Here is a 25,268-nt window from a genome sequence, read left to right on the forward strand (position 1 = left end):
CAGTGGGACGGTGCAGACTAAAAGGTTGTCTGGTGTCTCCCTGTGCACAGTGGGCATCTAGATCTGCAGAGCAGCTAGCCCCAAACGACTCTGGCTAATTACCCAGCTCCAGGCTGTCTGTCTGTCTGGCAGAGCAGCAGCCAAAACGCCTGACATTTCTACTGACTCGTGGCGAGACAATGCGCCATGTGGACCAAAATAGGAGGAAAGTATAATTAAAACACAGAGACTAATGTCTCCAAATGTAAAAGAATAATACAGAGACACTGAGGGTAAGGTTTGAGATGTTAATGGAGTAAATAGTGTCCTTATTCTTGTCAGACCTCAGTGTTACAGTGATTGTGATTTGGTCTTACCTGTGAGTGAGCAGACACACAGAGAGAAAGAGAGGGGGGGTCTCCACGGTACCTAAACAAGAAAGGATAATGACAGTAATTAGTGAGAGAAGGAAAACCAGGAATAAAGTATGTTAACCATGTTAACAATGACTGGAGGACAAACAGTTTTTGGAGTCATATATCTGATTCATATATCTGATTCATATATCTGAGTCACACAAACATTCAGGCAGAGTAATTCACATCATAACCATTCAGTGTGTGAAATATGAATAAACAGATTGTGTGTCCATGTGACCACCTGTGCATGGGTTGGGCAGTGCAGTGCACTCGAGGAAACACAAGGAATTCCCTCTGTCATGATTTCTTTGCAGTGACACAAAGGAAGCCAGTATGCAGGATTTGAGTGTGTGTGTGTGTGTGTGTGCGTGTGTATGAATGTGTGTTTGTGCAGGTCTCTGTGCAGTATCTCTGGGACTAAGTCTACAATCTCTTTATTGGCCATGTCCTTGCCGGGTAAAAGGTACATTCATTAATTGGTCCAAGTGTCTGGTGGCCAACCAACCAATGGGTTAAAAGCATTTGTCTGTGGCGACACCGCCAAGCCAGCTGTAGGTCACATTCAAGTCCCAGAGTCTAATTATCCCAGCCAGTTGCAGTTCAATAACTCCAGCAAGCCTGCAGCCAGATACCGTGTTTCCGTGGCAACACCCCTGACGAAGTGAGAGGCGGGGAGGTAACCGTGGATGTGGGGAGGAGGGAGGAAATGGAGGGGGGAGGGTAGTATCCAGCTAGAACACCATCATGGGCCGCACTTACATAGATAGAATGCACACGTGATACATGCACATAGACATGCACTCACACATGCACACACGGACACACGCACGCTCACACACACTCAGGCAAACTTAAAGTGCCAGTGGAGATGCTAAGGTCACTGGGCCACTTGGCCCTCACAGGGTATTTTAGTGAACAATAGCCATATATTCAATACCACCGTCCAGACATCAGTGTCTCTATATTCCATCACTATGCCTGTGGTTAAAACGATGTCTCAGTGCAGCCGGAGGTAGATACTGTCCTTTCAATAGTGTGTTCACCCTCCACTGTTCAACTTAACTGTAATTAACTTTATGCCTGGCCACTGCTGGCCTGAGCATAAAAGGGAAAACTTGTCCCTTTGTGTTTTTGTGCCGTTGATTATGGTTGTATTGTCTAAAGTGCTAAACGGTATATTGTCTTGAGCACTACATTCTCCCCAAATGGATTAAAACAGAAAATTACATTTGCTTTGAGGGGGACGAACACCGGGGTGTGTGCGAGGAGGTGTCATTTGTGTGATTTCGTGTGTGTTCAGGTGACTGGCTGGCCTCCTGCCGCAGTGTCTGGAAACTCAGACATAGTCAGCCCACTACCCACCACCCACCCCCCCGCCTCGCCCGTGCCTCAGCGGTCTGTCCCCCCCACCCCCCATCTCCCACTCCGCCCCTACTCACCATGCTATCACACACACCTGCTGCCCCCCCCCCCCCCCCCCCCATCTACCTGAGATAAGAGATCCGCTGAGCTGCAGCTCGACAAGGCACGACAATGCCTGACAATCAATGGTAGAAAACAAGACGATAATTCCTTTAAAATCCATCTGATTTCTGTGTCAACTCTGTCCAATCGAAATGTGCCCTCTTTAGAATAGAATGCAATCTTTTTCTTCACACATCCCGGGTCCGTCGGCGAACACACTTTAATCTAGAATAATATGGAACCAGGATTTATCCACGGCTGGTCAGGGATGGAATCAATCTTTTCTCCTGCAAGAAACTGATGACTAACAGAGAACATGGAACTACATATTGAAAGATATTTATGTAAGAAATGCCTTGATAAATGTGGTTTGCAGTATATCACACATTTTTGCTGAGCCACAGAATCTGAATGCTGTACTAAATGTCACACTTGTTGTTAAATGGAAATAGAAATGGATAGATGGTTGGCATTTCACTGAATACATTTATTGTGTCAGAGGCATATTTGATCTCCTTTCTGTTAAACTACACTATCCAGGCCTCTTCCTAAATGTCTGATTGCACTAATATTTATCCTAATAATATGTCCAATTCCAATCCTTATTACCAAAGCTTGAAATGGTTTAATTACTCTATATCAGTGGTTCCAACCTTTTTCGGTTACTATTCCACCAACTGAATTTTGCTCTGCCTGGAGTACCCCGGAAGTACACCCTCATGTGCAATTTACCAGTTAGCCTATGGCCTCATGACTCTTCGGTTGTCACTAGTTACCACAGCCACATAGTCAAAATTGGCTATATCGTAACAAATGCATGATTTTTATTTTATTTGAGCTTTTTGGTCTTAATTTAAGGTTAGGGTTAGGCATACGGTTAGCAGTGTGGTTAAGGTTAGGGTTAGGCATACGGTTAGCAGTGTGGTTAAGGTTAGGGTTAGGCATACGGTTAGCAGTCTGGTTAAGGTTAGGGTTAGGCATACGGTTAGCAGTGTGGTTAAGGTTAGGGTTAGGCATATGTTAGCAGTGTGGTTAAGGTTAGGGTTAGGCATACGGTTAGCAGTGTGGTTAAGGTTAGGGTTAGGCATACGGTTAGCAGTGTGGTTAAGGTTAGGGTTAGGCATACGGTTAGCAGTGTGGTTAAGGTTAGGTTTAGGTTTAAAATCAGATTTGAAGAAGATAAATTGTAGAAATAGGCAGGATTTAGACATAACTATGATTGTGGCTGTGACTGTGGTAACTAGTGATGACCTAAGTCTTCTCAAGTACCCCCTGTGGATAGGCCAAGTACCCCCAGGGGTCCTAGTACCCCTGGTTGGGAACCATTGATCTATTTGGCAAAATGGTAAGAGGGGATTTTGATACATGACATAATAATGAAATGTAGAACTGCTGTTGGCAGAAATGACAAGACAGTATGTTTGTCTCTTTAACTTGAGGACCCACCTCCACACTGGTTCAAGATATAATCTCATTATATAAAGTCAAAACCAGCTTCAGACAAGAGGTCTGAAGTAATGTCATCTGTCCTACTGTACCTTCTGTCTATATTTGCTTCAAATTAATAAATTAGGATACCTCTGAATTTTTTGCCAGAAATAATTGAAAGAATTATGAGAAAACAATTGCAGATGTCTAATGATACAAATAAAGTGCCACAAGATAGGAGGTGGTTTCTTATTGGTCGGCACTGATAGTTTTTCCCTGCTCATTTTCAATGTTTTGTTTTCTTTATTCATTTTCTTTTTGCGGAGTAAAGAAACACTTCTCCATCAGAGGTCATCAACCTTCAACATATCAAAACGAGAACAGAAGAGGGAGGGAGAGTTCATTGTTTGAATTGTGAATTGTCTAAATTTACAGGGATTTTACACTACATCTCAGAAACCTGCAGTGTTTGAGCTATTCATTTATTTCAATGTGTCTGTCTTAAATGCTATCACTATCCCTCGTTCTCATTTGATGTTGTAGAATCCACTAAACAGAGGAAGACGATGGAGGAAGACCAAATATATAATTCTCAACCTTTAGCCAAGAGATAAACAAAAGTCGTATCCAGAATTCTCTTTTACACTATTTTGGATTCTCTCCATGCTGTAGTACAGTATTTTCAGCCTTTGAGGCTACTGTACTGCATTTCAGTGCTAAATAAATCCATCTAATTTGCACCAGTTTGCACCATTGTAAAATAGTTTGGAATTTCACAAAGTTTGTCTAGGGCTAGGCTATTCCCTATTGGACAGTGTTAGAGGCTAAAGCCCTGAGGGTTGCTGAGATGATTGGACTGTGTAATATTTATTGGCTCCTTCAGATGAGGATATGGGCTGAGAAGAGCAGGGCAGCCAGTCTGTTTTGTTAGTGTTGGGGGAGCTAGCAGCCTAGCACTGAGTCAGTGGGTTTCCTGCGACTGCTAGCTGCCTCCCTGCATGCCTCCCTGCCTGCCAGGCTTCGCTGCGTGTCAGACACATCCTAATAAAACTGTCTGGCTGTTTTGTGGGCACCAGCACTGCATTCGCTACGCCGTGTCTGACTGCTCGGCCTGGCTGCTTGGTATTCATGGCGGCATGGCACTCACTCCTTTAGCTGTTGCTGGGGGCTCTGTGGCACAGACACAGACTGATTAGTTGGCATCAGCATTGTTCCCTATAAAAACCAAACGGGGAGTAGATAGGGAAAGAAACATAATTAGTGAGAGAGCGAGAGACTGAGAGAAAGAGAGAGAGAGAGAGGGGGTTATAGAGAGAAAATAAATTGTTTTGAAACTGCATTTCTAATGTGGGTAATTTAGCAGAAATTAGTTTTTTTATAAAAGCAAGCTGCCTCGGGAAAAGCAGAAAGTTACAAAATTAGGTCAGCTGTGATGGTGAATGAATTCACACCGCTCTAACAGTGAGATCAGTGTTAAGGACCAGGGGGAATTTATATGAGTTTGTAATTGTATTGTCTTGGTCAAAAGTTAACTTTGATTTTGTATAGCGACAAATCATATGTGTTTTCATTTTACATCCTATCTGAAATCTTCTCCATCTCCCTGAATTAAGATGAATTCCTGAGAAACTTGGAGCCTTTCCTTTATTTCAAGGAAGTCGATAATTTGACATGGAATAAGGTTGTTTAAAAGCCTTTACACATGTATGAAACATGACTGAAATATGTGAGGGCTAGAAATTCATCAACTATGCAATGTAAAATGGTTCATTTATTTTATCTTTATTATAATATATAGATAAACTGCTTGAACATCACCTAGTTGCCATAATAATCTTGTAGATCTTTACGTATAATGTATGTAAATAAATAAAACCAATTTAGAAAACCATATGGTAAACTGTTTATATGGGTAAACAATGTTTCTGTGCTGAACAAATGTGTATTATAATTCCATATAGTGTATAATTTATAGTGCAAACACAGTAATTCATAAAAACAGTTTATTTTTATACTAATACAATTGCTCGGAGAAAGAGATTTTGTTTAACAAATAATAAAATACATTTCAAAAAGATACCTTCTGCTAAAACGCTATGAGATTGGAGAACACATTGGGAGGGATCTTAGATCATCATCTTTCCAGATCCTTGATATCCTTCATCTGCGCTTATGGACGGCCCTCCACAGGTTTTCAATGGGGTTCAAGTCCGGAGACTGAGATGGCCATTGCAAAATGTTGATTTTGTGGTCAATTAACCATTTCTTTATGGATTTTGATGTGTGCTTGTTTTCTTTTGTCTTGCTGGAATATCTGTCAGAGGCAACCAGGTTTTTGGCAAAAATTTCCTGGTACTTGGTAAGGTTCATGATGCCATTGACCTTAACAAGGGCCAACAGGACCAGTGGAAGCAAAATAGCCCCATAACAAAGATGCACCACCATATTTTACTGTAGGTATAAGGTACTTTTCTTCATATGCTTCTGTTTTCAACGCCAAACCCACCACTGGTGTGCTTGGCCAAAGGGATCTATTTTAATGTCATCTGACCATCAGATGACATGAAAATAGAGCTCTTTGGCCAAGCTCTTTGGCGTTGAAAAACAGAAGCATATGCAGAAAAGTACTTCATACACCGACGGTAAAATATGGTGGTCCTGGGGCCCTTGTTAAGGTTAATGGCGTCATTAACTTGACCAGGTACCAGGACATTTATAGCCTAAATAAACTAGTAATTTCATAAATATAACAAATAAATTAAATAGCTCAGGTTTTGAAAATATGGGTGCCCTTTTTCTGCTCCGTATCCACAATGTGCATAAATGAGGCCCATACAGATGACTTGCCTGTTGTTTTTTTCCTCCCTGGACTCTCTTTCATTTAGTTTCTTCTTCGCATCAGCAAAGAACGACTATGTGTTTCAGAAACTCACTTTATATAGACTAGGGGCTATCACTCTTTCCCGTTGCGTCCTTCTCCTCTCCAATAACAAGTAGCCTATTTTACCCCACGTCATGTGCAGTGGCTAGTTTTCATAAAGCGAATACCGTTATGCAGTTTTGTCACTAAATTATATTTTGTCACATTAGGTTCGATGAAAGGGGAGCGACTGACAATCACTTAAGATAATAAAATGTAGGCTACATTACAGTAGACAAACAAAAAACAGAAAGAAAAAAAATCTTCAATATAATCATTCATTCAGAAGGTTAAACTCATAAAACTGTCTACAACATGGCTATATTTTGTAGTCTTACTGTAGGCCCACCAGGCTGGAGTAGGTGTGCTCAAAGATGCCCTCTGGTGGTTCGCACAAGCATTAATGGCAACAGTGGCTGACAGTAAAATACTATGACGTCACGCACTGTAATGTGCCGTACCGTGGCATACCGCGGCATACCGCACAGTGTACCGCGATATGACGCAACTGCTAAATGAGGACCCACTGTAAGGACGATCATACATTGAACACATATGGATGTGAGTGAGGGCTTAATCGATAGTAAAGCTCATCAAGAAAGAAACCTGCGTTTTAATTTCACTACCAACAATGCTCTCTTTCGGTCCCCCTTCCTCATCCCCCTTTTCTCTCTCTGTCTTCCCCTTCCTTCCTTTCCCCATACGTCCTGATGTGTGTAACATTGATGTCAGCAGCTGTTCCATCTCGACTCCACCCTTGGCAGGCACATTGGGTTGCTACTGTAGTCGCTCGTGCCCTCCGCCAGCGTCCCAAGAGCCTAACCCGTGATTTTTCATGAAGAGAGCTCACAAGTTAGGGTCTCAGGGAGCAGGAGAAGTACAACAGGGTCCTGGCACTGAGGAGCAGCACACAGTCAGTCAGTCGGACAGGGGTGTGAGCAGCATGGCACCCTTCTCTCACTACCACCACCCCTAGGTGCCTCCCTCTCCCTCCTGCCCCAAAACCACCTCCGCATGTCTGTCTGGCCAGTGTCCGGTCCGTTCTGACCGCTTGGGTAATGTGCCGAAAGGCTTCGTCAAACAACAGTCGCCTGCTGTGGAAGAACAGCAGAAAAAAAAACTTTTCCCCTCCTTCACTGCAGATAACTTATCCCTTCATTTCAGAGAGCTCAAGTTAAAGAGAAGCTGAACTCTCCACACACAAAGACAGGCATAGACAGACCTACCAGGACACACAAACGCCACAAACACAGTAAACTGTAACACCACAGCAACAAGACAATAATTGCAGAGACAAAATGAAGAAGAAGGAGATATGAGAGAGGTCGAAGAGAGGAATAAGGTTAGCTGGAGACGATCAGAGTTACATTTTCCACGTCGCAGCGCAGAGCCAGCCTCAGACAGGCGAGCCAGCACTCCCTGCTCTGCGCTAACTAGCCTTTGTGCTGGCAGAGGAAAGCCCCCCAGCCAGGCAGCCAGCCTCGCCTCTTTGTCCTCTGAGCGTCGACATGCAGGCGGATCATCAGTCTACATCTCCCTCTCCCCCTTGGGATCGATGGCCACAGTGCTGGCCACTGCACCGGACCTTCCGACCCTTCGCCTGCACTGACCGCTGCTGACCACCACAGCCACCGCCAGGGAGGAGAGCTGACCACCTGATGGCCCCAGTCTGAATGCTTCCATTACGGGGGTGACCGGAGACTCTACCCCCCCCCCCCCCCCCGGATAGCCTCAGTCATAAATGAAATAATAAGAAAATGTATCATTACGTGATGCCGCCACTCTCTTGACTGACCAGCTTTGCAGAAGTGGCAGGTAAAAAAGCGATACTAACCAGGGTAAGATAATAACAAAAGAAACAGGAGTTGTCTCCTGTGCAGAGCTAGCTCACACAGAGCAGAGCATCCTCCAGAACTAGTGCTCCCCCCACTTCACGCCTCCAACTGCAACCCCCCTCCACACTGCTTTCTCTACTGCTAACAGTCTCCCCCCCGCTTACACCCAATCCCCCTCGCCCCACTGCCATGGTCGCGAGCTCTGCACGGTACAGAAATAAGTTGTCACCACCACAGAGCCGAGCAGGAAGCCACATTCAGTCACAAAGCTTTCCTCTCATCACAAATACAGAGTTCAGACACACACAGAGTACAGACACAGGCGGTGGTAACCAGAGCCACACAATCATATTGCCATGAAAGAAACCAAACTGCCCTGTCATGAATCTTAGCAAAGCACCGTAGACAAAACATTTTCATGTCATTTTCACCCCTTCTGCACCCTACACCCTACACCCTACACCCTAAACACTCAACCCTTCCCCCTCTCCCAACTCCTCCCACTAATAGTTAGATAGATGCCTTTCTCAGGGGAACGCCGAGCAAAGCAGAGGCTTCTGGAAACGCGTGTTCTTTCTATCGCCTCACGCTTCACACACTCCTCTGTGTCTGTGCCGACTACGCCTCTGTCATCTATCTTTAAGCGGGAGATGAGGAAGAAAAAGGAGAGAAAAAGGAGCAGGGAAAAAATTAAATAAAAGCAGAAAGGGAGATGCTGAGGAGTCCAGGGTGGCTGAGCCAGACGCAGGTCAGTGAGGTGGGACACCTCTCCTCCCCCTTCTCCCCCTCCTCCGCCCCCTCCCTCACCACTTGCATCATCAGCTCCATCTCATCACCCCCTCTTAGGCTCCAGGACTTCAGCCGCGTCGTGACACTGTTACCTACCCTGTTTTTTCCCACGTAGGTCCAACACCAACACCACGGTGACAACAGGGCCATCACGAGAAAATGGTGATGCCAAAACATTTTGTCTCCCAAAACACTGCCCACATGCTTTCCCATCAACCCCTCCCCTCCTCCCCATGTCTCTACCTGTCTGCTTGTCTGGCTGTCTGTGACTCCTGTCTGTGGCTGCTCACTCGCCCAGAGTGTGGTACTACGCTACGGCAGCGGGAGTCTGCAGCTATAGCCCTCCCTCTCTCTCTCACTCCCATACAACCTCTGCTGGTGCACACGTTCCACCTGTGCTGATGATCAATTCCAACGCCTGGCTGGTTGGCTAAGGAGCAGGAAGCTCTACAGTGGCTCATGCGGTCACACAACAGACACTGACACACAACACAAGGCATACTGACATATAACACAGAGTACGGACGGCATCACAGCCATGTAAACACAAAACTCAGACACAGTCATCGACAAAACATGAAGAACAACCAGACACAACAAAGAGAAGTCTGTCAATCAAAAAATTACAGTAGTACACAGACAAATTGACACAGACAACAGACCAAAGACACCGACAGACATTGTGACAGTCCCCCAACACACAAGATACAGACACCGACAGACAATGACAGGATCACCCAACACTGAAAACTGACACTGTCACAATATTATGACCTAAGCGCTGAAGCGTGCACACAGACAGATGACAGTCTGACAGGACTGTATTTCATCAGTCAGACCAGACAAAGAATAGCATAATAGCTTTATAAAAATATTCAATCGATATTCAATTAACATCATACACGTATAGAGATGCTGAATGACACACAAGCAGAGAAAAATCACAGAAATCACAGGACAAGATAGTTTGTGAGATTCTCTGCTTGGACAGGTTTCAGACACAAGTGGCTAAACCTAAACTGAAGCATTCTATCTGTTTCTCTCTTTCTAGAAGCCTGTCTAGCTATGCCCTTAAGACTCTGCACCACATCCATACTACAGTGCTGCAGTTAATAAAGAAGGACCTTTAGCAAAACCATTCCATCATACTGTAGACTCCCTGCTGAATACTGATCAGTTAGAGACGTATAGTCTCACATAGGCTATCTGTACGTCTTTGTCCGGCACACTCCAACAGCGTTCAAGCTTCACTGTCCTCCCCATCCAAAACACTAAAATGATACGAGACACAGCAAATGGAACGAAGTCATAAGACAGAGCAAAACAAAGGAACAGACAACGTGTTTTTTTTCTCTATCTGAATAAGATCTGCCCTTGGCGGCTCGTCCTAATCTCAGAGCCCTCGACCTATCAACTTCAACCCCCTAGAGGATTAGGGTTGCGACCCTGTACGACAAAGAGGGTAAAGGGGGCCTGCAAATATTATCATTGATTGATTATTTGCTTTCATTCAAAACTGCGAAAACCCCACGTCATGGCTTTGCTGCAATGCAGAGATCCTTCCGAAAAATCACTCTGGCGCTCCACACACAGGCATCCGTATTTTAGCTCAGAACAAGGTCAAGACCAAGAACGTCAACAGTTTAAAAAAAAAGTGTTATATTACATTATCTTCCTCCTGTAGCCAACTTCACTACCGTGGCCAGGTTGAAGTCTATATGGGAGTGGGTAAAGGTTATAGCAGGCCTGGTGATGGTGATGCTGGGGGTAGGGGTGTATGAGAGAGGGGAGAGAAAATAAGGGGAGGGAGGGAGAGGGGGAGAGAGGAGGGAGTCTACAGCAGGACTGGTGATCAATCAGCTTCATTACAGCCGTGTCACTGCAACGTCTGGAGCTACCGCTGCCCCGCCTCGCAACACACACACACACACACCACCTTGCTCCCTGAGACGCTCCAATCAGCGAAGAGCTAACCCCCCTCCAACACACACACGGCTAGACATCACGCATTGACCCTCCTCTCCTTCCCCCTCCTCCCCATCTCCTATCCATTTTTAAAGACTGAGTAGCGAATCTTGGAATATCACGGTTGGTCGTTTTTTGACTGGCTGAGGAATAATGTGTATAATGTTATAAACATGAATGGGTTGTCTTTAATAAGTTACAGTAAAAATCTAAAGGATGGAGGAATGTGAGTAGCAGGCTGGTACAGTAAATGCATCTCCTCAAGCCTCTATGATGCAGCACTGATATAAAAGACAACGTCGTCATGACAGGAGTACAATTATTTACACCACAGAAATAACCAGACTGTTCTATGTCTCAAAGAACCCAAAAAATAACTTGCAGTGGAAGGCAGTGACCATTATGCACTATCCAAAAGCTAATACACCACCCATTTTACGATAAACCTGAAATCAGATAACGGTATCTTACGACGCGCGTCAATCACACAGGTATCCAAACAAAGGACGCCTAGCATATATACAGACAGACAGAGACAGACAGACAGACAGACAGACAGACAGACAGACAGACAGACAGGCAGGCAGGCAGGCAGGCAGGCAGGCAGGCAGGTAGGCAGGCAGACGGCACCAGTGGTGGCGAACAGGGAATGTGAGTAGCACAGTGGGGGGCGAGGGAACCAGAGATTGAGAATAATATGATGCACAGCGCCTCCCTAGCCTTTCCCTCCTCTCATCAGCCAGCCAGCCAGCCAACGGGACATTAATGACGATCATGTCTTGTCACACTAGCTGACTGGCAGTCGAGGCGGGCGGGCTGGTGGGACCAGTCAGCGGACCCTGCCGTTGCCCCTACCCTTCTCGATCAATACCATTGATCTGTCCCAAGGGTCAAGGGGCAAGAGCATATCGATGGGGGAGAGTGGCTGACGCTGCAGCAGGCCGAGGAGAGAAGAGGGGGATGAGAGGACAGGAGGAGGAGGGGGGGGGGGGCTGACTGACTCCAGACAGATCAATGGCACACACGTCTGCCATGGATGTGTTATGGTTATTCATTTGCCATTAAACGATCACATTAAGGGGATATCTCGCCTTAAGGAAAAATACTAGTAGCCATGGAGAGACCTCACCAAATCACAATCTGCTACAGCCATATAAACTGGGGAATTTGTAGAGCGTTTGTAGCTACCTGTCTGGCCAGTGACAGCAGTGGCAGGCTCTAGTATCTCATGTTTTTTTTTTTCTATCAAAGTCTCTGGTGTTTACTGAGGGCAGGACCAGCAGACCAATGGCCTTGTTGAAAGGGCCCTCACTCAGACAAAAACATTAATCAATTGAATTTGCTTATGTGTGTGTGTGCATGGGTATTATGTCCAACAATACACTTACTGAAAAGACTCACAATACACTTCTCTTAATAGGGTTGATTTTCTTACACATCCGTAGAGGCTAAAAACACTACAAAATATATTTAAACTGTCAAATATTCTACAACAAAGCCATCAAGAGGTTAACATTGCTTTTGCTAATGCAGCTGGACCTGGCTTAAGCTAAGAGAGATTTAGATATTCACCCATTTCCTTCCTTGTACAGATGACATAAAATTGAGGGTCCTCGATACCTCGGTTCCTTGGGATGTCCCTACCACATTGAAGTTTAAATTTAAAATCGTTAAGGTAAGGGTTAGGGCTAAGGTTAGGGTTAAGGTTAGGGCAGGGACATCCCAAGGATCCCAGATAGCATAGCAACAACCTTAAATTGATAAGTGGCAAGAGATAAAGATAACTTTGTTTGATGGTAGGTTGCATTTCATAATAAGACAATTACATGCCTCCTCCCTAATATAACTTGCTTGGAAAACATTTCATCTTCACAATTTTGCCTGGCATTACACAAATTAAGTAAATAAATGCTGCTAGCATGACCAAGAATGCAGGATATATCCTGAAGAGAATCTCTATTTTCTTAATACAATAAAATCAGTTAAAGGACCTTGGAGTAACTGACCCATTACAGAGCTCTCTCAGTCAGTGTGCTCTTCTGTTCAGGAGGCCTTGGTTGGTGCAGTGAAAACAGAATCTCTCCTTCACCAAGTCTCTCCTCTCCTCTCCTATCTAATCCCATGATTTATTTGTCCAACCATCCCATAAATGGAAGCGCAGCTGGAACCAATGACTCCTACCCTGCATGGCCTGGCCGCTGAGCCAGCTGGACCAGGGAGCGCTGAGGCAGCAGAATTCTCCAGGACCACGGTCCCCTTCGCCTCGGCCCCACTAGCTAGCTACATCTGGACGACCCATTCAGTTCAGAGGTGAGGAAAGACGTGGAAAAACTGAACTCTTAAAATAAACTCTGTGCTCCGGCACAATGCAGCTTGGCTCCTCTAGTCTGTTGAATAACTGTGTGTGTGGCGGGTTGAGGAGGAACAGTATGAAGCCAACCAAGATTTTTTCTGTACCTGGCTGTAATTTGGAAAACATATTTGTATAGTACATACTACAACAGTATTGTATTTGTTTCTTAACAACTCAAGTGAAAAGTGAGGAGATACATCAATGAAAAATGTATCTATAGATTTGGACTGGAATTAAGACACAGTATTTCACGTTAGTTTTCTTCCAAAAATTCAGACATGGTTAATTGAACGTTCTCCACATCATTCAGAACATTAACCTCTACGGGATCGGTGTCCCGTATACAGGACGGTTGAGCTAACGTGCGCTAACGTGATTAGCATGACTGTTGTAAGTAACAGCAAACTTTCCAGGACATAGACATGTCTTATATGGGAAGAAAGCTTACATTCTTGTTAATCTAACTGCAATGTCCAATTTACAGTAGCTATTACAGTGAAAAAATACCATGCTATTGTTTGAGGAGAGTGCACAACAACAAAACTTATCACAGTAACTGGTTTGATACATTTACCTCTGAAGGTAAATAATGTACTTACATTCAGTAATCTTGCTCTGATATGTCATCCTTAGGGTCCCAGAGATAAAATGTAGCATAGTTTTGTTTGATAAAATAAATTTTTATATTCAAATGTAGGAACTTGTAGGAATGTAGGAACTTTACAGTTTGAACCCCTGCTGTCTCTGGCTCCACACCCACCCCGCCCGGGCCATCTAGATGTGTGAAAGTTAGTGTATAAGCTAATGATCCATCATGTATGACATTCCTGGGAGTGTGTAAACTTACAAAAATGATATGGTAATACAAAATGTATGTTCTCTATAGTTACAGTGTCTTGCGAAAGTATTCACCCCCCTTGGCATTTTTCCTATTTTGTTGCCTTACAACCTGGAATTTAAATTGATTTTTTGGGGGTTTGTAACATTTGATTTACACAACATGCCTACCACTTTCAAGATGCAACATATTTTTTATTGTGAAACAAACAAGAAATATGACTAAAATAACAGAAAACTTGAGCGTGCATAACTTTTCAACCCCCAAAGTCAATACTTTGTAGAGCCACCTTTTACAGCAATTACAGCTGCAAGTCTCTTGGGGTATGTCTCTATAAGCTTGGCACATCTAGCCACTGGGAGTTTTGCCCATTCTTCAAAGCAAAACTGCTCCAGCTCCTTCAAGTTGGATGGGTTCCGCTGGTGTACAGCAATCTTTAAGTCATACCACAGATTCTCAGTTGGATTGAGGTCTGGGCTTTGACTAGGCCATTCCAAGACATTTAAATGTTTCCCCTTAAACCACTCGAGTGTTGATTTAGCAGTATGCTTAGGGTCATTGTCCTGCTGGAAGGTGAACCTCCGTCCCAGTCTCAAATCTCTGGAAGAGTGAAACAGGTTTCCCTCAAGAATTTCCCTGTATTTAGTGCCTTCCATCATTCCTTCAATTCTGACCAGTCTCCCAGTCCCTGCCGATTGAAAACATCCCCACAGCATGATGTTGCCACCACCATGCTTCACTGTGGGGATGGTGTTCTTGGGGTGATGAGAGGTGTTGGGTTTGCGCCAGACATAGCGTTTTCCTTGATGGCCAAAAAGCTAAATTTTAGTCTCATCTGACCAGAGTACCTTCTTCCATATATTTGGGGAGTCTCCCACATGCCTTTTGGCGAACACCAAACTTATTTGCTTATTTTTTTCTTTAAGCAATGGCTTTTTTCTGGCCACTCTTCCATAAAGCCCAGCTCTGTGGAGTGTACGGCTTAAAGTGGTCCTATGGACAGATACTCCAATCTCCGCTGTGGAGCTTTACAGCTCCTTCAGGGTTATCTTTTGTCTCTTTGTTGCCTCTCTGATTAATGCCCTCCTTGCCTGGTCCGTGAGTTTTGGTGGGTGGCCCTCTCTTGGCAGGTTTGTTGTGGTGCCATATTCTTTCAATTTTTTAATAATGGATTTAATGGTGCTCCGTTGGATGTTAAAAGTTTCGTATATTTTTTTAGAACCCAACCCTGATCTGTACTTCTCCATAACTTTGTCCCTGACCTGTTTGGAGAGCTCCTTGGTCTTCATGGTGCCGCTTGCTTGGTGGAGCCCCTTGCTTAGTGGTGTTGCAGACTCTGGGGCCTTTCAGAACAGGTGTATATATACTGAGATCATGTGACACTTAGATTGCACACAAGTGGACTTTATTTAACTAATTATGTGACTTCTGAAGGAAATTGGTTGCACCAGATCTTATTTAGGGGCTTCATAGCAAAGGGGGTGAATACATATGCACGCACCACCTTTCCGTTATTTATTTTTTAGAATTTTCTGAAACTAAGTTATTTTTTTCATTTCACTTCACCAATTTTGACTATTTTGTGTATGTCCATTACATGAAATCCAAAAAAAAATCTATTTAAACTACAGGTTGTAATGCAACAAAATAGGAAAAACACCAAGGGGGTTTAATACTTTTGCAAGGCACTGTATGTACTTGAAAATGTATCAATTTACCAATTCGGCACATTTGGGCAGACTTGATACAAAATAGTCCAGTATTGCAATGCTTCACTGGATCAATCTGCAACTTTGCACACACACTGCTTCCATCTAGTGGCCAAAATCTAAATTGTGCCTAAACTGCAAATTATATTGTGGCCTTTCTCTTGCATTTCAAAGATGATGAAATTTTTTTTTTTTTTAAACGCATGTTATTTTGTTTGTATTATCTTTTACCAGATCTAATATGTTATATTCTCCTACATTCATTTCACATTTCCACGAACTTCAAAGTGTTTCTTTTCAAATGGTATCAAGAATATGCATATCCTTGCTTCAGGTCCTGAGCTACAGGCAGTTAGATTTGGGTCTGTCATTTTAGGCGAAAATTGAAAAAAAGGGTCCGATCCTTAAGAGGTTAACCTAGATCCTTTCACTCAGTCTGAGCCCCAGAGGGCCAGACCGACTGAGGTGCAACACCATAGTGGTTGACTTGACAGAACAGTCACCACACAGAGATCCCACCCCAGCAGGAGAGTCAGCTAGGAGGCCCCATGCAGATAAAAGGCCCTTCCTCTTGGGGTTCCCAGGGTTTTAGCAGGATCAGGCTAAACAACACACTGTCACCCTGTTGGCATTGTGAGCCATCTGAGGCTGAGGGGAGTCGTTGAGTCTACATGGAGAGGCCTCTCACGCTCTGCCATTGAACACCCATTAATATCACTCTGCATTTGTTTGGCCCCTAATTGATAGCTGTTAAGTCCCTTTCACTGGGCGGCCTGTGTTGATAAGAGGCTCCACCAGCTGAGAGGCTCTCGGAGGCCCTATAGGCTAGCTGTTGAGGTACCGCTGCAGGGCTGTGGTGCTGGGTGGAGCAGAAGCTCCTAGCAACTGGAAGTTTCTGTCAGGCTAGGGCCCTTATGGGTTTAGTACTGTGTTTGAAAGGCCCCTGGTCTTTACCAAGATGGGCGGCAGGTAGCTTAGTGGTTAAGAATGTTGTGCCAGTAACCGAAAGGTTGCTGGTTCTAATCCCCGAGCCGACTAGGTTAAAAATCTGTCGATGTGCCCTTGAGCAAGGCACTTAACCCTAATTGCTCCTGTAAGTCGCTCTGGATAAGAGCGTCTGCTAAATGACTAAAAAAATATATATATATCTTGGTCTCGCTGTGATGATGTCAGTGTTTTGGTATTGGTAAAGCCGTGAATAGCAAACCAAAGTATGAATAAAGCTGTCATAGTGGATTGGATAGCTAAGGTTGAGTTGGAGTGCCAATCTGACTCCCACATCCACTCTAGACTGAAGAGATTGCTTTCCAACTACTGACAGTGCAAAGTGAAAGAGACAATAGTATCCAACGATACCATAACAGCGGTGTACTCTATATGAGAGGTTTACATTACAGTATCACCCATCAACAAAGCCAAAAAACAATGAAAATATGCTCTCACAAAGAAAGGAATTACAGCAACACCCTCTTGCTTTCAGTACATTTCAAATTCAGTATGAAATGTACTGTAGACTAATAAAACCGATCCACATATGCATTTTGTTCTCCTTTGTGGTGATCCAACTCATTTTACAAGCTGTGGCCCACTGCCAGGAAGAAAGAGAGAGCCAGAATCAGAGTCCTGATCTTGGTAGACAGACCTACATGGCTGGGGCAGGTTTAAACCCAAGACCAGACCAGACCGCATATCACTACTCCTCCCCATCGACATTGTAGGGGACAAGGGCCCATAAATCATAACTAAGTCTCAGTGCATGGAAACATATAAACATACAGACTGTTCCCTCCCATGCTGAACAGTTTAAACATTACAGCAGTCTGTCTGTCTGCTGAAGCAGTTTGGGGAATGGCCTTGGTTCCAGGCAGGTAGTTAGGTGGGATAATCAAGCCACTAAACCCCTTGAGATAGGCACTTAACCTAGTTGAACCTGGGAACTATATTCTGCAGTGCAAATGGATACGTAATAAAAGCTGTGGGCGATGTCAGTTGTTTTCTGGAACAAAAACATCTGCTAAACAGAGAATCTCATATTTATTATGATTATTACATTTCATACTTGATGTTTATGTCCAACCATCTGGGCCTCAAAGTGTGGCAGGGATTTGACGCTCAGCTCACAGAAGATTGGTTGTGATAATGTCAACCCACATGAACAAATACTTCAGTTTACAATAAAATACTACAGTACTTACTATAGAATTATGTAGTAAACTGTAGTATACTATACTACACACTGTAGTATCCCTCGATAATGTGTAGTACTTACTATAGAACGTTGTAGTATACTGTAGAATACTACAGTAAATACTACAGTATACTACAGTCCGCAAAAACACTACAGTAATGTCTGAAAAAAGTTGTTTTACTATAGTAATACTACAGTATTTAATTAGTATATACCCTGCCAATTCCCCTCCCCATATCCCAATTTGTGCCACCCATAAATGAAAACCTACATGCCAAGTATAGACCATTTATTGTGTTCCCTACAGGTTTTAGAAAAGAGCAGAAGCTCTGAACTATCAATTCCGACCGCAGTCCTAGAGGTTATGGACAATTTGCTCTTTTAGTATTTGTCCAGTAGGTTTCCTCAAGGAGAAAGCCCCCACTTCCATGTCAAAGATAATAAAATTAAAACATTATAGTAAATACTACAGTATACTACAGTAATGTCAGCAAAAACACAACAGTAAATACTACAGATGCCTATACTACAGTCTGCAAAAACACTACAGTAATGATTATAGTATATACTACAGTTTTATTTACAATAGTAATACTACAATAGTACTATAGTACACTACAATAATATCTGCAAAACACTATAGTAAATACTACAGTATACTATAGTCCGCAAAACACTACAGCTGTGTTCAAATACCCATACTAACATACTGTATACTACATACTAAATGAGTATATACTAAATACTATATACTATTAGTTCCTTTTAGTATACTGTAAACAAACAGTTTCCTTTCAGTTGAGTGTACTAGTGTTTCGCTTGTCTACTGGAAGTTGATGCTGTTGCTATGCAACTTCTTGCTAGTTTGTTAGCATAGCTAGACATTGAGAACGCACAATGACTATACCGCTTAGCTAAGCTAAGAATGACGTGAATAATCAAGTCAATAAACGTTGGCTTGCTAACATACCGGTAGATACAAGCAACTGCTGTAATGATATGCGGTTCATAAGGCTAGCGTAGCTAACAAATTGTCTGACAACATAACGTGTAACGTAACTTATTTGAAAAGGCATTACTTTATTACATTGCTCAACATTTTCTTAACATTTGTCATAATTAGTTAAAGCAATGAATTTGTATCCGCTCTCATCAGACTTTGGCTGCATGTCTGGTGAGTATGCAGGCCATGGAAAAACTGGGACATTTCCAGCTTCCAGGAATTTTGTACAGATCCTTGTGACATGGGGCCGTGCATTATCATGCACGGCGGATGACTGGCATGACAATGGGCCTCAGGATCTTGTCACGGTATCTCTGTGCATTCAAATTTAAACATTCATGGACATTCAGCTAGCTAGCCTGCTGTTGCTAGCTAATTTGTCCAGGGATATAAACATTGGCTTGTTATTTTACCTGAAATGCATCATTTTTTTGTGGATCTTTGTAAAATTGTCTCTACTCCGACAATTAATCCACAGATAAAAGGGGAAACCTAGTTAGTTTCTAGTGATCTCTCCTCCTTCAGTCTTCTTCTTCTTCTTCTTCTTCTTCTTGGTAACCAACTTTAAGGTGCATTACCGCCACCGACTGGAGTGTGGACCTCAGTTCATCTTTCAATCACCCACGTGGGTATATGCTCCTAAAAACCAATGAGGAGATGGGAGAGGCGGGACTTACAGCGCATCAAGCGTCAAAAATAGAACCAAGGTCTATTTTAGCGCCTGGCTATGCAGACGCTCGAGCAGTTTGGATGAAATGATTGGATAACAAGTATGTGTACATTTATTTTGCAATGCTCGCGCACACAATGTGGGTGGTGTGTTCAGCATGTTATGGTAGAGAAATTAACATTCAATTCTCTGGCAACGGCTATGGTGGTCATTCCTGCAGTCAGCATGCCAATTGCACGCTCCCTCAAAACTTGAGAAATCTGTGGCATTGTGTTGTGTTACAAAACTGCACGTTTTAGAGTGGCCTTTATTGTCCCCAGCACAAGGTGCATCTGTGTAATGATCATGCTGTTTAATCAGCTTCTTGATATGCCGCACTTGTCAGGTGGATGGATTATCTTGGCAAAGGATAAATGCTCACTAACATGGATGTAAACAAATTTGTGCACAACATTTTCAAGAAATAAGCTTTTTGTGCATATGGAAAATGTCTGGGATCTTTTATTTCAGCTCATAAAACATGGGACCAACACTTTACATGTTGCGTTTGTATTTTTTCATGTGGGAAGGGCCTGCACTGGAGTCGCCTTGACTAACGGAGGCTACAAAAACACAGGAACGCTCAAATGACTCAGGGAGCAATGTCAAACCAGGGGAAATTGGTTTGTGTGAAATAGGTTCCACCACACAATTATGTCTTGGTGAGAAATTGAAATTGACCTTTAGCAATAACAGAATAGCTTGACAGTATTAGGCTGTGAAAGACGTAACAGATTCCCTTGCTGCGAACTCCATCACCAGCAGTAAATAGTGAATTGTTGTTTTAACAAAATAATAATTAAATTAGATCTATTATATAATGGGCTTATTAAACACATCCACACGATAGCAACATACTATAATTCATTTTCAAAAGCATGAAGAATCGTGCATTCACTGTATTCCAACTGCAGAAATCAGTCATTCATTTAATACACTAAATATAGATGGGATAGTGAAAGAACAATGAAAAAAAGCCTTTGTTTGCTGTGTGCTTTTTTGTGGTTGGAGTGATACTATACATTGGATGTCTAACATTACAGATCCGCTGTGTGAATGACGCAGTGTGGTCATTCCTCCCTCCCTACCAGAGTGGATGACAACAACTCTAAAAATACACCACTTTTCAACCTAACACTAATTGAAGGTTTTGTGCCCCTAAAGGCAGACTGACCGTGGGTCTACTGGCAGGAAAGGTAAATTAGAAGCCTGTGTAGGGAAAGGAAAGGCTATAACACGATATCCATTGTCACCTCACATAACACTCCAACAACTCATTCTAATGAGAGCATGCGGATAAAACAAAGCCAATCTAATTGTGGATCATCATGAGATTTGATATTTGTGTTTTCTTCAAACAGCTGCACATTTAAAATAAGAAACTCATACATAACTCTCTCTTTTCCCATTCTGTAATACATTTAGGCAATTTACTTCCTATATTCATAATCTTTTATCATGCACACTTAAATTAAAATAGTGTACAGAGAAAAAACATTCACGGCGAGATTTTGACATCATGGCCCTCAAAAATAGTTGGCTAATGTAAACCAAGCCAAGCTATGCTTTGAAAGACATGATGAGGGTCATCTCTTTGCTTGATGTCATGAGTGTGCTCCAAGGAAAGCTAGAAGGTTGTACAGTTAACTCCCAGGGTGTCATTCTAAACCATACAACCTACTACCTCAACCCGGATGCACACATTTTCAGTAGGCCTTCTTCTTGTCTTGTCCTCTATTTGCAAGCCAAGAACAATAGTATCTTCTGAAGTGTACTGTAGTCTCCTTTTCCATCCTGGAGGATAAGGTTGCTTCCATTACCGTCAAAAGGTTGGAATATGCTATTAAATCCTAACTGAAACATTATGGTTCAGGCTTTGTTAGAATAATCAAAATGTTATATTCTGCCTGACAAATAATGCCTTGGAGCTCCTTAAAACCACACAGGACACCAAATATCTATTACTGCAGGTTAGTCATTTTACAAAAGTTACTATAAAAAAGATGCTGTTCACACCACAATGACAGAGACCCACAGAGGCAAGCTTGTGATGTCAGATTCGCCACAAGATCGGATCTACGGGTTTGTGCCAAGTGGTTAGTTGGAAAGTATCAAAATAAATATGTTAAATTACACAGAAAAATACAACGTTACCCTATGCCACAAACCTGGGCCAAACTGTGTCCATAGATGTTACTTTATGTATGAGTCTACTGTACCATGCATGCAACAGGCTGTCAAATCAAAATAATGTTGTTGATAGGTTGATGTCCACAAATACCTCAGGTATGTCATCCTTACACTATCCTATTCAACAATAAAGTGAGGACAATAAACCCCCTCAATCACTGAGTGGATAAATTCAGATAAATGTGTTGAATCGTATATAAACGTTGAATCTTAAGTGTTTTGAGCAGAGCAGAGAGATGTTGGCTATAACACAGGTATTAAGTTGAAACGGCACAATGGAAAGGCCCAGACGAAGACGGCAGGGCCGAATCTCCCAGAAATGATCTGAAAACATACTGTACCTAAGTCAGATCAAAACAAATACAGCTACAAAACCTAAATAACCTAAACAATATATTGATCGAATGTACAGGCGAGACTGCAAAGGTAAAGAATGTCTCCACAGATTTTCGTCTGGCCTATAGACATGTCACAGAGACCATGTTGAGGAGGGGAACACAACACAATGTCTGTGCCACATCCAAGGCCCACAGTTAAAGAAACTGCTGTTGGATATTTTGGTAAATCAGGATACACATAACACAATGTACTGTAGAGGGTAACTTCTTTCTGAAGGTAACTTACCCTGTTGATTGTGTGCCTTACAGGGTATGGAGTCATCTCACTCTCTTCCTATCTGAAAACACAAATGAAAATAACGACATTAATAGGCTTGAACAATACCAGCAGTTTCACACCCTACTGTACAGTCTTATGGTTCCTGAAATGTCAGGATTAAATCAATAGCAATAGTTCAATAAACAACTTATTAACAAAATATTTGCGACTGAAAATGCATGTTGGTGAATAATAAAGCAAAAAAAGAAAAAGACAGAACGGCCTCACAAAAACCCTGATAGTACCGGCAATTGCATTGCAACAGTATTCTTTCCATTCTTATACTGGAAACGTCAAATTATATAAAAGCAGATTCCATTTACAGTTTCAGCCGTTCATATAAGGAGCATCACATGCTTCAGCAGTTCCCTCCCAGATAGTACATTTGCATTTAAGTCTTTTCAGTGAGAATAATAATAATGATGTGGTGGAGATTTCTCTCCCCGTCTAGTTCCCAGAGAGACACGCCAGGGAGTCCTGCTCTCCTCTCCTCCTGGCCATCATGCAGCACTGAGGCGGAGGCTGTGGCGAGAAGATGGGATAGGTTAGCCCAACTAAGCCTAGATAGCAGCAGCAATTTAGAAAATCATGGCAAGGAGCTGAATAAATCTGCCTGGGTGAACAGGATGCCATGGTGAATGGGATGCCAGTGTCATTGAGCATGCCATGGTCACCTAGCGTTAACAGTGCCAACTTCAGAGTTCCCCAACACATCCGAATATTCCTGGCCGTGGCTGCATGGCCGCAGTGCGACAAAGCCAGGTATGGAACGGAATAGAGCGAGTGTGCCAGTGCCACTTACCCCCAGATCTCTACTAACCATTTGACATTCATCATCTCTATTTGGTTTGGATTGTTCTGAACTCTCTTTTGTACCCGGCCGGAGACCGACAGACAGCAGACAGACAGGAAGCAGGATTGAGCTTGAATCAAAAATCGATGCAAAAAAAGCATCCGCTTCTGATAAAATAAAAGTCAAGTTATGTTTTTGTGCCCAGCTCCATTGGCAAGTCGGGTTCATTTCAGCACCGCACCGTCCGCCATTTTCTCAGCAAAATCAAGAATGAAAGAAAGACCAAAAAAAGAAAGCATGACCCTTTGCTGGCATCGCATTCTCTCTTTCTCTCCCTCCTTGCACCATAACAAAACCTTGGCCGAGGGAGTCACATGGTTTCCTACCAGAAATCCACTGCATTCCCATAAAGCATTCTGCTGACATTGTGAAGACATCTTTTGTCTAAATCAAAACCTTAGCCAGCCCAGCCTGCCCGACAATTTGGCACCTTCAAGGGGGAGGGAATGCAGAGGGAAGGGGTGGTGTTAGGAGTCATGGAAACCCCTACCTGGCAGGCTGCCCATCATCTCGAGGTGGGGAGTAGCCGGGTCTAATGTGGTGTTGAGCAGGAATGCCTGGAGCCTTCCAAAGTCAATTTAATGTTCATGTTGGGAGCTTCCATTTCGCCTCATATACCAGTTCCCTTTTTGATATAATAAACAAAAAGGGCTCTACAGATGACACCTTCTGCCCCTTGCGCACAGAGCTGGGAATATACATGATCTACAAGCCTTAACATTCATGTATAATATTATCTGTACTAGGTCTTCTCTGCTGTCTGTCTCATCTGTAAAACCGGGCATTGGTCCTTCATTCAGCGCTTCTCCTCATCCTCTCAGTTGTAAAATTAAATTTCTACCATTTCTACTTCCAGCTATCATGACAAACAGCAAGCCTGCTGCTGTGGCTGGGAACGTACAGGGAATGTACAGATGAAGTCAAAACTATCCTATGTTGCTGTGTCTCTCCTGTAAAAGTTCCATGAATCAAAAGCAGTGTAAAAAGTTTCTCCTCTCTCTCTCTCTCTCTCTCTCTCTCTCTCTCTCTCTCTCTCTCTCTCTCTCACACACACAGTGAGGCCTTGGTACATTAGGAACACACACTCAATTTGTCCATCGGGTCCTCCTTCATACAGTACAGTAGGAGTACACACACACACACACACACACACAAGTCAGGCGGTTCAAGGCAATAACTCATGCATATGACATCTGACTCACACAGAGCCAGCCATCCACCAGGGAGGAGCTGTAATTTATGCCCCAAAAGCCTCTTTTACATGTGTTTCCCTCACATAATTTAGCCTTAAATCAAAAGTGCTGAGCATCTGCCATGTTTCCTCACCTCCGGTAATGATTATTTTTAAATACATACGCTGAGAGCCTAAGACTGTCTGTGACTGACTGGCTGGCTGACTGGCTGGCTGTGGTGGGAGGGAGGTAGAGAGGGAGTGCCAAAACCAAGCCAAAATATGTTTTTCCTTTTCTTTCAGGAGGTAAATGTATATGGCTTCATATCTCCCAGTAACATGTAGTAACATGGTGATGATATCTCCCAACCTGTCTAGTAACATGTAGTAACATGGTGAGGATATCTCCCAGCCGGTCTAGTAACATGTAGTAACATGGTGATGATATCTCCCAACCTGTCTAGTAACATGTAGTAACATGGTGAGGATATCTCCCAGCCTGTCTAGTAACATGTAGTAACATGGTGAGGATATCTCCCAGCCTGTCTAGTAACATGTAGTAACATGGTGAGGATATCTCCCAACCTGTCTAGTAACATGTAGTAACATTGTGAGGATATCTCCCAGCCTGTCTAGTAACATGTAGTAACATGGTGGTGATATATCCCAGCCTGTCTAGTAACATGTAGTAACACAGTGATGATATCTCCCAGCCTGTCTAGTAACATGGTGATGATATCTCCCAGCCTGTCTAGTAACATGTAGTAACACAGTGATGATATCTCCCAGCCTGTCTAG

General features: G+C 43.1%; 1 long non-coding RNA gene across 1 annotated transcript in view; it reads right to left on the reverse strand.

The window, feature by feature from the left end:
- Nucleotides 1-356: 356 nt before the first annotated feature.
- The window catches only part of LOC311135971, a 77,307-nt gene continuing 52,395 nt past the window's right edge, over nucleotides 357-25,268 (reverse strand). Inside the window, exons 2-3 of the long non-coding RNA XR_014613835.1 lie at nucleotides 22,414-22,465; nucleotides 357-408 (exon numbers count right to left, since the gene is read on the reverse strand). This is a non-coding gene — a long non-coding RNA (uncharacterized lncRNA). The remainder of the gene's footprint in view (nucleotides 409-22,413; nucleotides 22,466-25,268) is intronic.

Source organism: Coregonus lavaretus (assembly GCF_964263955.1).
Source record: "Coregonus lavaretus genome assembly, chromosome: 10".
Classification (NCBI taxonomy): Eukaryota; Metazoa; Chordata; class Actinopteri; order Salmoniformes; family Salmonidae; genus Coregonus; species Coregonus lavaretus.